The 12,939-nt window shown below is 41.2% G+C and overlaps 1 protein-coding gene across 1 annotated transcript in view; it reads left to right on the plus strand.

Moving 5' to 3' along the window:
- The window catches only part of LOC136881212 (uncharacterized), a 566,280-nt gene that overhangs the window by 504,035 nt on the left and 49,306 nt on the right, over positions 1–12,939 (plus strand). The gene's annotated exons all lie outside the window — the stretch shown is intronic.

The following is a 12,939-nucleotide window of genomic DNA, read 5'->3' on the forward strand; positions in this document are numbered from 1 at the left end:
GTCACGGTGACGGAGATATAACGCAATTTGGGAAGCACGTTTTGCGTATGATATATCATACGGTGGGCATTAATGGGTTAACTTAAAGATAGGATTGGCATGATTATATGTGTGTGTGTGCATGAATTTCAGAAAGGGGCTAAGCTGTGTGCATGCATTTGCAACGTCGAATAAGAAAGGATTTTCTAAATTTACCGGCAGAGTTTTTCCATAACTGTGCACTCGATCTGAACCTGGGACTTAGGGACAAAGAGTTACATTTTGCGGATGACACTCCGTGGATTTTTTGAAGAATTGGTATATGAAAGTGTTTTCATTTGATGAAGAAGATCCGAGAAGAGGTCAGGTACATAGGCCTTGATGTGAATGAGGAAAGAATGATCCCATGTGAATTATGGAGAGGCTCAGAGAGCCAAAGTATACCTGCTTTAGAGAAGCAGAGGATTTAAATGTCCCATTTTGTGGAGACAGTGTCAGCTGTGTGTGAAACTAGGCGGAGTAGAAAGGTCTGTTTACGTTATTTTGTTCGGATCGAGTCGACCTCGCAGTCTTCTTAAATATATCCTTTTCCTTTTAGCTTGTTTTAATTTACAAGTGCCGCAGAATGTGTCGTTTTACTGTGCAATGTCTTACTGTGTTCTTATTGTTTGTATTTTATTGAATTGTCATGTGTTTTGTCGTTAGAGACTGTTGTAGCACGCAAGCTACCCAGTGTGTGGGCTCAGTCCCAATCTTAACTTAGTGAGATTCGGGCTCACATTTAACTTCTGTGATTTTGGAGGTAATAATTAGTCCTGTTTTCATGTACATGTGTAAATATGTGAGGGAATTTCTGATCTGCGTAGTCCTAACATTAACGTTCTATACAAAGGGCCTGTTCAAACTTATCGTATTTCCTCAAAGCAAAAGCAATTATCACGCGGACTCCATGAATCTGCTGTTTTATTGCCACTTCATGGACTATAATTTACCTTGTATTTTATTGCAATCACAATGTATAATTTTGAATTTCTTTTTATAGTTTCATTTTGTGCTTTCGCTCATTAACATTTGGTTGTCTTACTCACACAACGACGCTTCCTGTCCAATTAGATCTTTAAGATCCATTTAGTTATTTATTACGACCACAGGACCGTACACGCGCTCTCCACAGTATATCCCAAAAACGTCAACATGTTACAGAGATGAAACTACCGAGCTCGATAGCTGCAGTCGCTTAAGTGCGGCCAGTATCCAGTATTCGGGGGATAGTAGGTTCGAACCCCACTGTCGGCAGCACTGAAAATGGTTTTCCGTGCTTTACCATTTTCACACCGGGCAAATGCTGGGGCTGTACCTTAATTAAGGCCACGGCCGCTTCCTCCCCACTCATAGCCCTTTCCTGTCCCATCGTCGCGATAAGACCTATCTGTGTCGGTGCGACGTAAAACAACTAGCAATATATATATATACTCGTGTCCATCTGCGGTCGCTAAAGCCTCAGCACTGAGCACCACCTGGGGGTCGAGACCGAACTTCACTTTTATTAATGGACATCTACTTCAAGAAAATCGTACGTATTAGGAAAAATAACTTTTAAATTTAAAAAAATAGCATAAAACGCTCTTGTGCTGTTAGTTTTAAGTTTTTATTTCAAACTCACTCCAATGGGTTATATTACTTTTAGTGTTATTAACTTGCATAAGTATGTTCAAAAACGCATTTTACTCCATTAAAACGAGCTTGGTAGTGCTAAGTGCCTTACTAGTCATAAAATATACCTTTTGTAAGTGTCTCTTGTAACTTTCAGGCAACAGAAGAACTGTGCAGCTAAACTTCATATTTTCCGTCGTTAACCGGTTCGAGGGTGGAAGAAAAATTCACCAACAGAACGTTGGCCGGGAGGAGAATTTGTAATCACTAGATTGGGTGCCGAAAGGCAAACCTCTGTGCGGTGTTCATATGGAGTGAGGGCATATGACGCAGTCCATCTGATGGGGATGTTACTCGACAAGAGTAGGCCATGTTCCGGCACAGCATTCCACCCTCTCCCTACCTTATTTCAGCATAACTCTGCTGAAAGACTTCTATCAGCGTCACACAGCAGGCACAGCTGCCTCTGCTACACAATCTATTGCTATCAGTTTTGAAGAAATCCTCGGCACGATACGAAAATACACCAAAATGAGTAGTATGCTGTATCATATCATGTCCGTCTGAAGTTCGGATCAATTTCTGCTGAAGTGGCAGAAGACTGGCTGCGCAGCTCAACATTTCACCACCTCCAGCCCAACAGAATTTGCCTGGACTAGCATAAGAGCATTACTGTGATCCTTGTTTTCTAACAGAACAACTATCGACTTGGGAATTTCCTCGTGAGGATAAAGTAGAACCCGTGTTTCAGCGAACACCTTTAAGGCGGCCATACAAGAGCGGCATTTCCTCGAGATTCGGTCTCAACAGTCCAATCCGTGAGGAATTCCTCAACGTGTGTGGTGGCGTCCTTGAGGCCGCGCTGGGTGCGAGCGATCCAAACATCCCGAACAAAATTCAATTCTTTTCCGCCTTGAGGCCAAGCAGGCCGGATTTTCCCAGTCTCTTGCTGCGTGTATGTGTTGACGGTAGAAGGCCTTGAGGATTTATGAAGTGAAGTGATTGTCGGGAGTGTCCTATATCGGCATGTCTCGAGACCTTCTAACAGAATTTATACAAACATACCAGAGTGAACCTTTCTTGTTGCAAGTGAGTTCAAAAATTTACCATGATGAAATTTATTTGCAACACCACGTGAACAAACCACCACCACCAGTCAACAGAACTGTTGTTTTGACCTGGAGTGTGTGGGCGAGGGTTCGGTTGAGGAAATCCCGGAGGCTTTCTCCTTGAGGATTTCCTGTACGTGTATGGCTGGTCTCAGATCACGGTAATTGATGAGAATCTTTCCAGGAAATAGCCTTCTAACTACTGCATCCTGGAATCTTCACCTTAAAATGTTTGATATTTCATCACGAGAGCAGGGAACAAAAACAGGTAAGCGAACTTCCTTTAGAACCCAGGAAAATCTTTACTAGATAGACAAATAAAAAACTACCAACTTAACCCAGTATATGAGCGCTAACTCGTTTTACAAAAAAAGTTGTTTGTTTTCCTGACTCTGCATGTGTGATTCTTCACGTTATGAGTTCTAAACGATTTTCTCATTATTTTCAGTAATTCCACTGTAGCACCTTCTAGACCGGAAACGTTCCCGTAACAGTCTGGAAACAGTCGGCCGCTCTCTTAACACTCATTTTCTCAAAATTACTAGAATTTAGACATTTTTCGGTTATAAATTGGACTGGTTTTCATACTCGACCGTTATTTAAGATCAAAAAAGCAACGTTAAAAATTTTGGTTGATTGATTGCCCACTTTTAGAATGTGGGTAAGTCTCTGTCGCTTTTCTGTTTACATCAACTATTCTCAAACTGTCTGACGAGGATGTGACGCTATCGTATGAGTGGCAAGGGAACGGAAGTTTCGATTTACAAGAAGAAAAGCGGGTTGTGCTCACCGGATTGCGAACAGTCTGTTCTGTGAACCAGTTGTACGTAGAGAAGCAGACACCCGAGAAACAATCCTAAGTGGCAGGTTCACTTTAAGATAAAGTTTTTAAATTGTATTTTTCTTAGTTTTGACTTTTTTAAATGTTTTTATTCGTTATTAATCATTTTTAATGCCATTTGTTCTGGGCGTCGAACCATGTGGATCTTTTGCCCCTATGGCACCATATTGTATGAACCTGTGTGTAATTGGAATGGCGGTAGTGTGGAATATAGTGTGTGAGTCCCCAGGCCAGGGATATTAATCATTACAAATAAAAAACCCTGACCCAGCTGGGAATCGAACCCGGGCCCGCTGGGTGACAGGCAGACGCGTTGCTCCCTACACCGCGGGGCCGACTATTAATCATATAAAAGTCGCAATGTTATTTCTCTAATACAGAAATTAGAATGTTTTTCTATTGATTTTACAGTAGACTAACTAATTTGTAATGATTATTTACTCTTCTATTTTTGTACGACTCGTTGGCTGAATGGTCAGCGTACTCGCCTTCGGTTCAGAGGGTCCCGGGTTCGATTCCCGGTGGGGTCGGGGATTTTAATCGCTTCTTATTAATTCTTCTGACTCGGGGACTGGGTGTTTGTGTCCGTCCCAACACTCTCCTCTTCATATTCACACAACACACTACATTACCAACCACCACAGAAACACGCAATAGCGATTACATCCCTCCACATAGGGTTGGCGTCAGGAAGGGCATCCGGCCGTAAAACAGGGCCAAATCCACATGTGCGACGCAGTTCGCACCCGCGACCCCACAGGTGTGGGAAAAGCGATAGGTAAAAAAGAAGAAGAAGATTCTCTTCTATTTTAACTTCATTGTTACGACTGTGGATGCGCAGTGAAGTAAAAAGACTTTGTGATAAGTGAAACAAATAATGCGGTCCCTTGGTCGACTTCTCGTCCCGAGGAAGAGGTGAGCTACATACTTTACCAATATCCTCGCGTTTCCAAAATGTATGCAATAAGATGTTTCTTTGGCGGCCAGTTTTTGTGCCGTCGAGTGTACCTTCATAACCACATACCAGCTCTCCTGTCAGCCCGGGTCCCCGAGAACAACGCAACAAGCGTCAGGGTCCACAGTTCTTGTGAAGAAACAGTGCACTGAGTTCGCCATCGGCACTCACCTGGCTCGTATCTCTAACCGAGATGCCACTCCAGCGATGCTGTGCTCTCATGTCGACGTATTCTTTCTTTTGCTAATCGTTTAACGTGCTACTAACATATCGAAGGTTATCGACGACCCGACGATGGGTAAGGGCTGGCATTGGAAAGCTTTTGCTGGTGTGAAAATGGAAAACCACGGGAACGCATCTTCAGGGTGCGGATGTTGCGAACTGACAGGTACGCGATTCTAACAACTTCTAATTTCGGAATGTTCATATTTTCACTAGTCTCCTCACACTGTGACTATCAACATCTTTATTTTACGTTTCGACCCGCGATAGCTACGAGAACTCTCCTAGTTTTATAAACAAAACTTCCTTTGATCGTGTGTATTGTAACTTAATAATCTGTCAATAATTTTCTTTCGTCTTTTGCTATATGAACGACTTAATTGGGAATTTCCTTGGGTGGAGAAGGTCTCTCAAGCCAGAAGTCGTTGCGGTAGCACGTGCCAGCAATGTAGAGCACTCATTACCATAATTTCCGTATCTTGTTAATATTAATGTCGAACATGCAGGACCACACACGCCATGTTAATTCTGTTACCACACTTTAAGTGCTAATATATTCCACAGCTTGTGTTCTTGGTTAGCGAATTTTAAGTGGAAGTCGAAGAGAAAATAACTCTGTAATATGTGTCCTCGAGGAAAAACAAGGTGAGAAATAATTGAGTATAATTGAGAAATGTAAAAGGAAAAATCTGAAAGCGCGGATACTCAAAAGTTTCAGGGTGGCAACGCTTACCGTCGTGTGTGGGCACTCAGGAAAAGTGCCCCATTACAAGTAGCGTAACATTGCATTCACACTTCCAACACCTTACCACCGAGAGGTCGGGCGGTACAATGACTTACTATTAACCTAACGATCTTCTGTTTTTTTTTTAATCACACCGACACAGATAGGTCTTATGGCGATGATGGGATAGGAAAGACGTAAGAGTGGGAAGGAAGCGACAGGTGCAGCCCCATGATTTGCCTAGTGAGAAAATGGGAAACCACGTAAAACCACCTTGAGGGCTGTCGACAGTGGGGGTTCGAAGCCATCGTTTCCCGAATGCAAGCTCACAGCCACTTGCTCGGTACGTAACACCAAGTTGTACAAAATGATCAGGATATTGCCCTTTTCGTGAAGCATCTTATATTTTTTGGAAAAGGCTCTAACACCGCTCCAGGTCAGCCTTGCCTCTCTAACTGCAGAACAGTCCTCAAGCTCGGCTTTCGTTTATTTATTGTACATGACACAGGCCTTCTAGCCTCTAGTGTAATTTTTCCTTGTCGACTTGACATTCCTATATTTTACTTAAGTTTACAAAAACCATTTCTCTCGTTCTACAGAGATATTGCTGCCCCAGTAGCTGAGCAGAACCTTTTGACCGGAGCTGTACTGGGAGATTTACGATGCCGAGGCGAGAGCATTGTCCACGCGTTTATTCTCCATTCAAATTAAATTAAGTGCGGTAAGATTTGTCTCGTCTTTTACTGCCGCTTTCAATTAGAGGGACCGCGCATTGTCTTCGCCCACACATTGTCTCACGGCTTTATAGTAGCTTTTGCCGCGGCTTCGCAGGAATAGAAATTAATGTGCGACCGTTTCTAGAAATCATGAACAATGTAAACTTACAGTATATTTTCCATTGGTTAGAAATGATCATGAAGTTTCATTGCGACAACTATTTAGAACAAATAATGAAACCAAACCATAGAAGTTCGCTGAGAGTGGTGCCGACGCCTCAAACCGGTCAGAACTCACAACATATAGTATACACGCATGTAAGCACGGCCGACTGGAACTCCTTATACCGGTCTTGACAATCGCTTGTGAAGCCCAGCATAAAGCTGTAATTGGAAAGTTTCACCATAACGCCGCTGGAGCGCTGGCCTCCTATTCGGTGTATACCGCAAATAAACACATTTCTAGTTCTGTTTATATCGTTTTGCTGTCGTAAATGTTCGCAATGAGGTGTTTGTTGGCTTGATATTGAGATCTGATAATTATGCGCTAATCAGTTTATTTATTTATTGTGTAGTGTGGGGATTTGATGTTTTAAATTGTGTTTAAAAATCTTGGAATATTATTGATATTATTGTGCACCTTTTTTTACTTCGAACAGTAATTTTCTGCTAACAAGAACAAATGTACTGAGTGCTCAAATAATTTCGCGCCGTATTTTCGTTCTAAACAAGAACTTTAATCTATGTGCTAATTCGTTTTTTAAAATTGTGTAGCGATATGTTTTTCTTTAACTGTGTTTGGAAATACGTGAATATGTATTGCTCTGTGCCTTTTTATACTTCGAACAGGAAAAAAGAGCAAAGGGACATTATCGTTTCGCGAATTCTCTGTAGACCAGGACAAAACTACGGAGTGGCTCAAAGCAGTTAGCAGTTTCATCTTAGTTTTCCGTTTCTATTTCGGGTATTCATCTTTTTTCTTTCTTTGTTAATCAGTTTACCCTCCAGGGTTGGCTTTTCTCTCAGAACCACTGAGGGATCCCAACTCGACCACCTCAAGGGCAGTGTCCTGGAGCGTGAGACTTCGGGTCAGGGGATATAACTGGGAAGGATGACCAGTACCTCGCCCAGGCGGCTGCAACTGATATGCTGAACAGCAGCCTTGTGTTGGGGATGGGAAGATTGGAAGAAAGCAGCCGTGGCCTTAAGTTAGGTACCATCCGCGCATTTTCCTGGAAAAGTGGGAAACTTCGAGGATGGCTAAGGTGGGAATCGAACCCCCTTCTACTCAGTTGACTTCCCGAGGCTGAGTGGACCCCGTTACAGCCCCCATACCACTTTTCAAATTTCGTGGCAGAGCCGGGAATCGTACCCGGCCTCCGGGGGTGCCAGCTAATCACGCTAATCGGGTATTTTTTCCCTAAATTTTCTTTCAATGAATGATCCTTTAAGCGGAGTCATATTTGCCACATGACACCAACACAAGACATTTTTTTCCAAGATAATCTGAACTTTAACATTTAAACACTGACAAGCAGGATCCATTACTGCTATGACGGCAAGGCCAACGCATGAAGTGCTAATTGTGCAATGAACAGTTTACAATGTTTTTACTCAAAATACTTTTCTCTCACTGAACTTTTATATAATTTTTTTCTTGCTATTTGTTTTACGTCGCACCGACACAGAAAGGTCTTATGGCGACGGCGAGATAGGCAGCAGCGGCGATTAGGGGGGCGATGGGGGGCAGTCGCCCCACCCCACACTTTGTGCAGAAAACATTATATTTTTACTCCATTTTAGCTGGCTGAAACTAGGAATTGTTTTGGAAAAAAGCAATTTGCACAAGCCCTGTTGTCTTATCAGCTAATTCTTTCCTTATTTCCTTTAATTATTAACAAAATTATTAACGGAAATATGCATAAAACGTCTTTTGTCGCGCTAACCGATTTGTATAACGCCACAGCAAGTAGTGGAGACTTTGCATGTGCTGTGAGTGTTGTAACCAAGGTTGAAGTTTACAAAACACAACTTTTATTGCTTCACTTTATAATATTTACACAAATAACTGAAATTTATTTTGAAGCAAAAAGGAATATTGAATCTTGAGAAAAGTCTGTCTTTATACAATATGTACAGGTTTGCAGTCTTTATATACACTTCTATCTTGAAAAGATAGTCTTCGTGAATTGACACGTTGATAGTCGAGAACTATCTGGCACACTAACATAAATGTCTATGAGAGTCCTTGTTTGTTGAAGTGCCTGAATTCCTAAAAAGCAAGTTCAATTGATTGAAGAAATTCCACCTAGCGAAACTAAGGGAGCTTGCATAAGTTAGGGAATGAAAATGGCTTGTAAAAGAATTACGGAACATAGGCAGCGGAAACAGGTAAGGGAGCGGTGACCAGAGGTGAAACCTCGTACTGCCAGAAATTCAGTCCACCTGGTCGAAGCACATTTTCAAGAGGAGTAGCCTCCGTGCTCGACGTAGGGTGTATTCTGGAGCTGGACACCGGGGCAAGTGGGCAAGTGAGCAGGCCGGGAGCTCCTATTTATAGTACACTCGATGGTCAGGCACGCGCACTGAGGGCTGCGCGTCGAAGCTAGCAGAATGATACACAGGCGCGCGTGCAGCTGGCTGGCGGAGCGAAAAGGGGGCGCCGGACATACAACAGTGAGGAAGGGCAACAGGGGTATGTATGGACACCCGCTTGCCGTGGGCATTCGTCAGTGTGACAGTCTCTTTAGTGTGTAGTCAAATGCTAAATGAATTTTAACTGTATTATCACACCGTACTTCTATTTAATTGTAATATATATGGTGAGAGTTTGATTGTGTAGTATTGAATCAAAATCTCAGAAAATCTATTATTACCGCACTTAAGTTGGTAAACAGTCAACCTTTACCTCTCTGTCGAAATTCGCTCAGAGAGCTCCAAACACATATCATTTTTTTTTTTTTTTCAGTTTTGATGCATGTACCCCCACCCCCTTCTGCCCGCTATCCATAAACCAGGGTACTTTTTGCTGTCTATATATTTTTGCCCCCCCCCCCTTTTAACTGCCAATCGCCGCTACTGGAGATAGGAAGGGGCTAGGAGTGGGAAGGAATCGGCTGTGGCCTTAATTAAGGCACAGCCTGGTGTGAAAATGGGAAACTACTGAAAACCATCTTCAGGGCTGCCGATAGTGGGGTTCGAACCCACTATTTCCCGAATGCAAGCTCACAGCTGCGCGCCGCTAACCGCACGGCCAACTCGCCCGGTATTTAAAATTCTAGTGCAAGGTATGAATTAAATGTAATCTGAAACTATATATATTGAAATTAAAATTTAAATTGTTTGAGTCAAAATATATCCATGCACCGAACATAGAAAAGTAAGACTTTTATGTTTTGTCCAGCCCCCTTCCTGTCAACAGCACTAGAAAAAAGTTAAAACTCTAATTGAACAATGACTCTTAATCTCAAGGTTAACATCAGAAGACAAAGATATTGTGGTAAGTTTCGCTATGTATCTAAATGCCACTACTATTCCTCACAGTTAAGGAACGTCAGTTGGACTACTCCATCTCTCCGCAGTTTTATTTCACGAATTTTTTTTGGCAAATATCAACGAAAGTAACCTTTAGAATTAATCATTTTAACAGTATCAACTTATGTAACATTCTCCATAACTCTAAATTACGATAAATCGACAATCAAAGTCAATATATTATCCACAGAGGAGTACCGTATGTATTTCTACCGCAAAAACTTAGGTCGCCAGCGCCACGTGTCGAGTTGTGAAATTACTCCCATTACAGTGAGTGGACCCGATTGTCAAGGCAGGTAAGGAGTTAAGTAGAACGACGCATCAAGTCGGCCGTATAATAATTTCGTGTGGCTATTTCTAGCCGGGTGCAGCCCTTGTAAGGTAGACCCTCCGATGAGGGTGGGCAGCATCTGCCATGTGTAGGTAACTGCGTGTTATTATGGTGGATGATAGTGTTATGTGTGGTGTGTGAGTTGCAGGGATGTTGGGGACAGCACAAACAGCCAGTACCGGGGCCATTGGAATGAAGACTAACCAATGAAGGCTAAAATCCCTGACCCGGCCGGGAATCGAACCCGGGACCCTCTGAACCGAAGGCCAGTACGCTGGCCATTCAGCCAACGAGTCGGACAAGTCGGCCGTGGTGTAAAGATATCCTTCTTATTCTTCTTCTTGGAAGGTTTTCTGGCTCCCTTTAATTTTTGCTCAGTCAGATATCTTGGGATAATGTCGAACACTTTATTTATATATATACAAGCGTAACACTGCTTTATGCACAAAATAATGGGGTCTGTGTATACGGATACGAACTATTGATTTGATAAAAGATTGTAACTGTATGTGATACGATGGGTAAGAGACGCGTAGTGGGCAGCTCCAAAAGCTAGTGTGAAACATATCGTAATTGGTGGAGAGTCACCAGAAATATAAAAAACAAAACAATTATCTTGTATACACAAAGGGAATCAGGAGCTTACAAACACAAATAATTGAAAGATTAATAGTTTACAGATTTATAAAATGAGGTTGGAATCATCAAGGAATGTGTTAATTGTAGTAATTAAATTCGGTGTCAGGTTATAGAGTATACAAGAGACACTGGTGTACAAGGCGGTGTAAAAACACTTTGTCGTGCTGAATGATATAATGGACATTGCTATTCTCCGTCGGGGTTACCACATTCAGAAAAGGGTTGAGGGGTCAGATGAAATCGGTATTTGTATTGAGGAGTAAGTACATGGTTGAAACGTAGACGGATAATATTGGTAATATGTCGTCGTGAGTACTGACCTGTCATAAACCAAGGTTTTAGAGGAAAAAGAGGTTGCAGTTGATAGTACGATCTTCCTTTGTATTTTTTAGTATTACTCGATGGAGCAACAGTGCGCATGTGAAGGATCCTCATGGGTTTGATTTGGTATTCTACAAAGCATCCAGCAGGCAAGTAGCTGTTAGCCCTGCCCGCTGAACTCAGCACCTACGTAAAGGAGTGCATTGTTTAGACGGACACAACTTTCAAAAATGATGGATATTGTCTCAACACCGTGCATACCATTAACCCTTCCAAAATCGTGTCAAGAAACCAAAGATACCTACATTCTTGTTATAGAGGGCATATTCTTTCTCAGCAAAGTTCAACAGTCCCCTACCTCTTCAGTAAGACTGTTAAATGTTTCTTATGCATTCGATAAGATGTTCCAGTATTAACTGTTGTCTCGCTTAGTTCATGAAGACGGGTGAAAAGCAATACATCACACTGAAACACTAATATTTCTGCCGCTACTCCAGGTACAATGTTACTTTATGGGTCATAAGTTAATAACACTAGTACCTACAGTAAATAGTACCTATTATAATGGGCTTCGTAACGATCGGTAGCCCTGAAGATGGACATCCGTGGTTTCCCATTTTCACACCAGGCAAATGCTGGGCTGTACCGGTACTTTAATTAACCCCATGGTCACTTTCTTTCCACTCGTATCCCATCTTCTTCATAAAACCTATCTGTGTCGGTGCGACGTAAAGCAAATTGTAAAATAATAATAATAATAAGAAGAAGAATAAGAATAAGAATAATAAGAATAAGAATAACAATTAGAACAAATCAGAACAGAATCAGAAGAAATTTTAAATGTAAAGACCATAACAGCTATGAGGAAGATCAGAAACTCTAAATTTGTAATCACTTTTGTAGACACATTTTAAAAAGGCATACGATTCAATTGATAGAAATATTCTATTTGATATGTTAAACGAATTTGGACTTGATAATAAAAGAATTGAAATAATTAAAGCAACATTAACAAACGCAACATCCAAAGTAAAATTTTTGGGAGAACTCTCAAAACCATTTGAAATAAGATCAGGTGTACGACAGGGAGATGGTTTGTCACCTCTACTTTTCAAGTGTGCATTAGAGAAGATGGTTCGAGAATGGAGGAAAGCCATCAATACTAAACGTGCTCAACTAGGAAGAAATACAAATAAAATAATTATAGATTGTTTAGTTTTCACAGATGACATGGCGCTAATTGCAGACACATTAGATAATGCTGAAGAACAAATACGAGAATTACAGAAACAAGCCTCCAAAATAGGATTGTAAATATCATCTGAAAAAACGAAGTTCAAGACAAGCATCATTAATGCCCCTCAAAATTTCACAATTAACAACAATAATATGTCGGACAGATACCTGGGAGAATGGATAATAAACAACACAAAAGAAATGGTAGTTATTGATATAAGAGTAAACAAAATGGAAAGGATCTTTCATATGACAAAAACTATATACAATAAGAAATGTCTATCCTGGAACAAGACATTATCAAACAGTGGCCCGGTCAGAAATTGTATATGCAGCAGAAACTCTTAACCTTACAAGAATTGGGGATCTTCAAAAATCAGAAAAAGTTGAAAGAAGAATTTTGAGAAAAATACTGGGACCTATAAGAAACAACAATGCGGAGTTTAGACTCCCATCAAACACAGAGCTATATTTACAAGTTGAAAACTGACAACTGTAATGAGGAAAAGAAGAATCCAGTTTGTTTGACACATTTATAGAATGAATAACAATCGACTAACTAAACAAATCTTGAACTTATCGAACAGTTAGAAATGCAAGCCGCCGTGGTTCATTGAAATTGAAAAGGATTTGAAAAACGCTGGAATTAAAATAGATACAATAGAAAACAGATCACGTG

Source organism: Anabrus simplex, chromosome 9 (genome assembly GCF_040414725.1).
Source record: "Anabrus simplex isolate iqAnaSimp1 chromosome 9, ASM4041472v1, whole genome shotgun sequence".
NCBI lineage: Eukaryota > Metazoa > Arthropoda > Insecta > Orthoptera > Tettigoniidae > Anabrus > Anabrus simplex.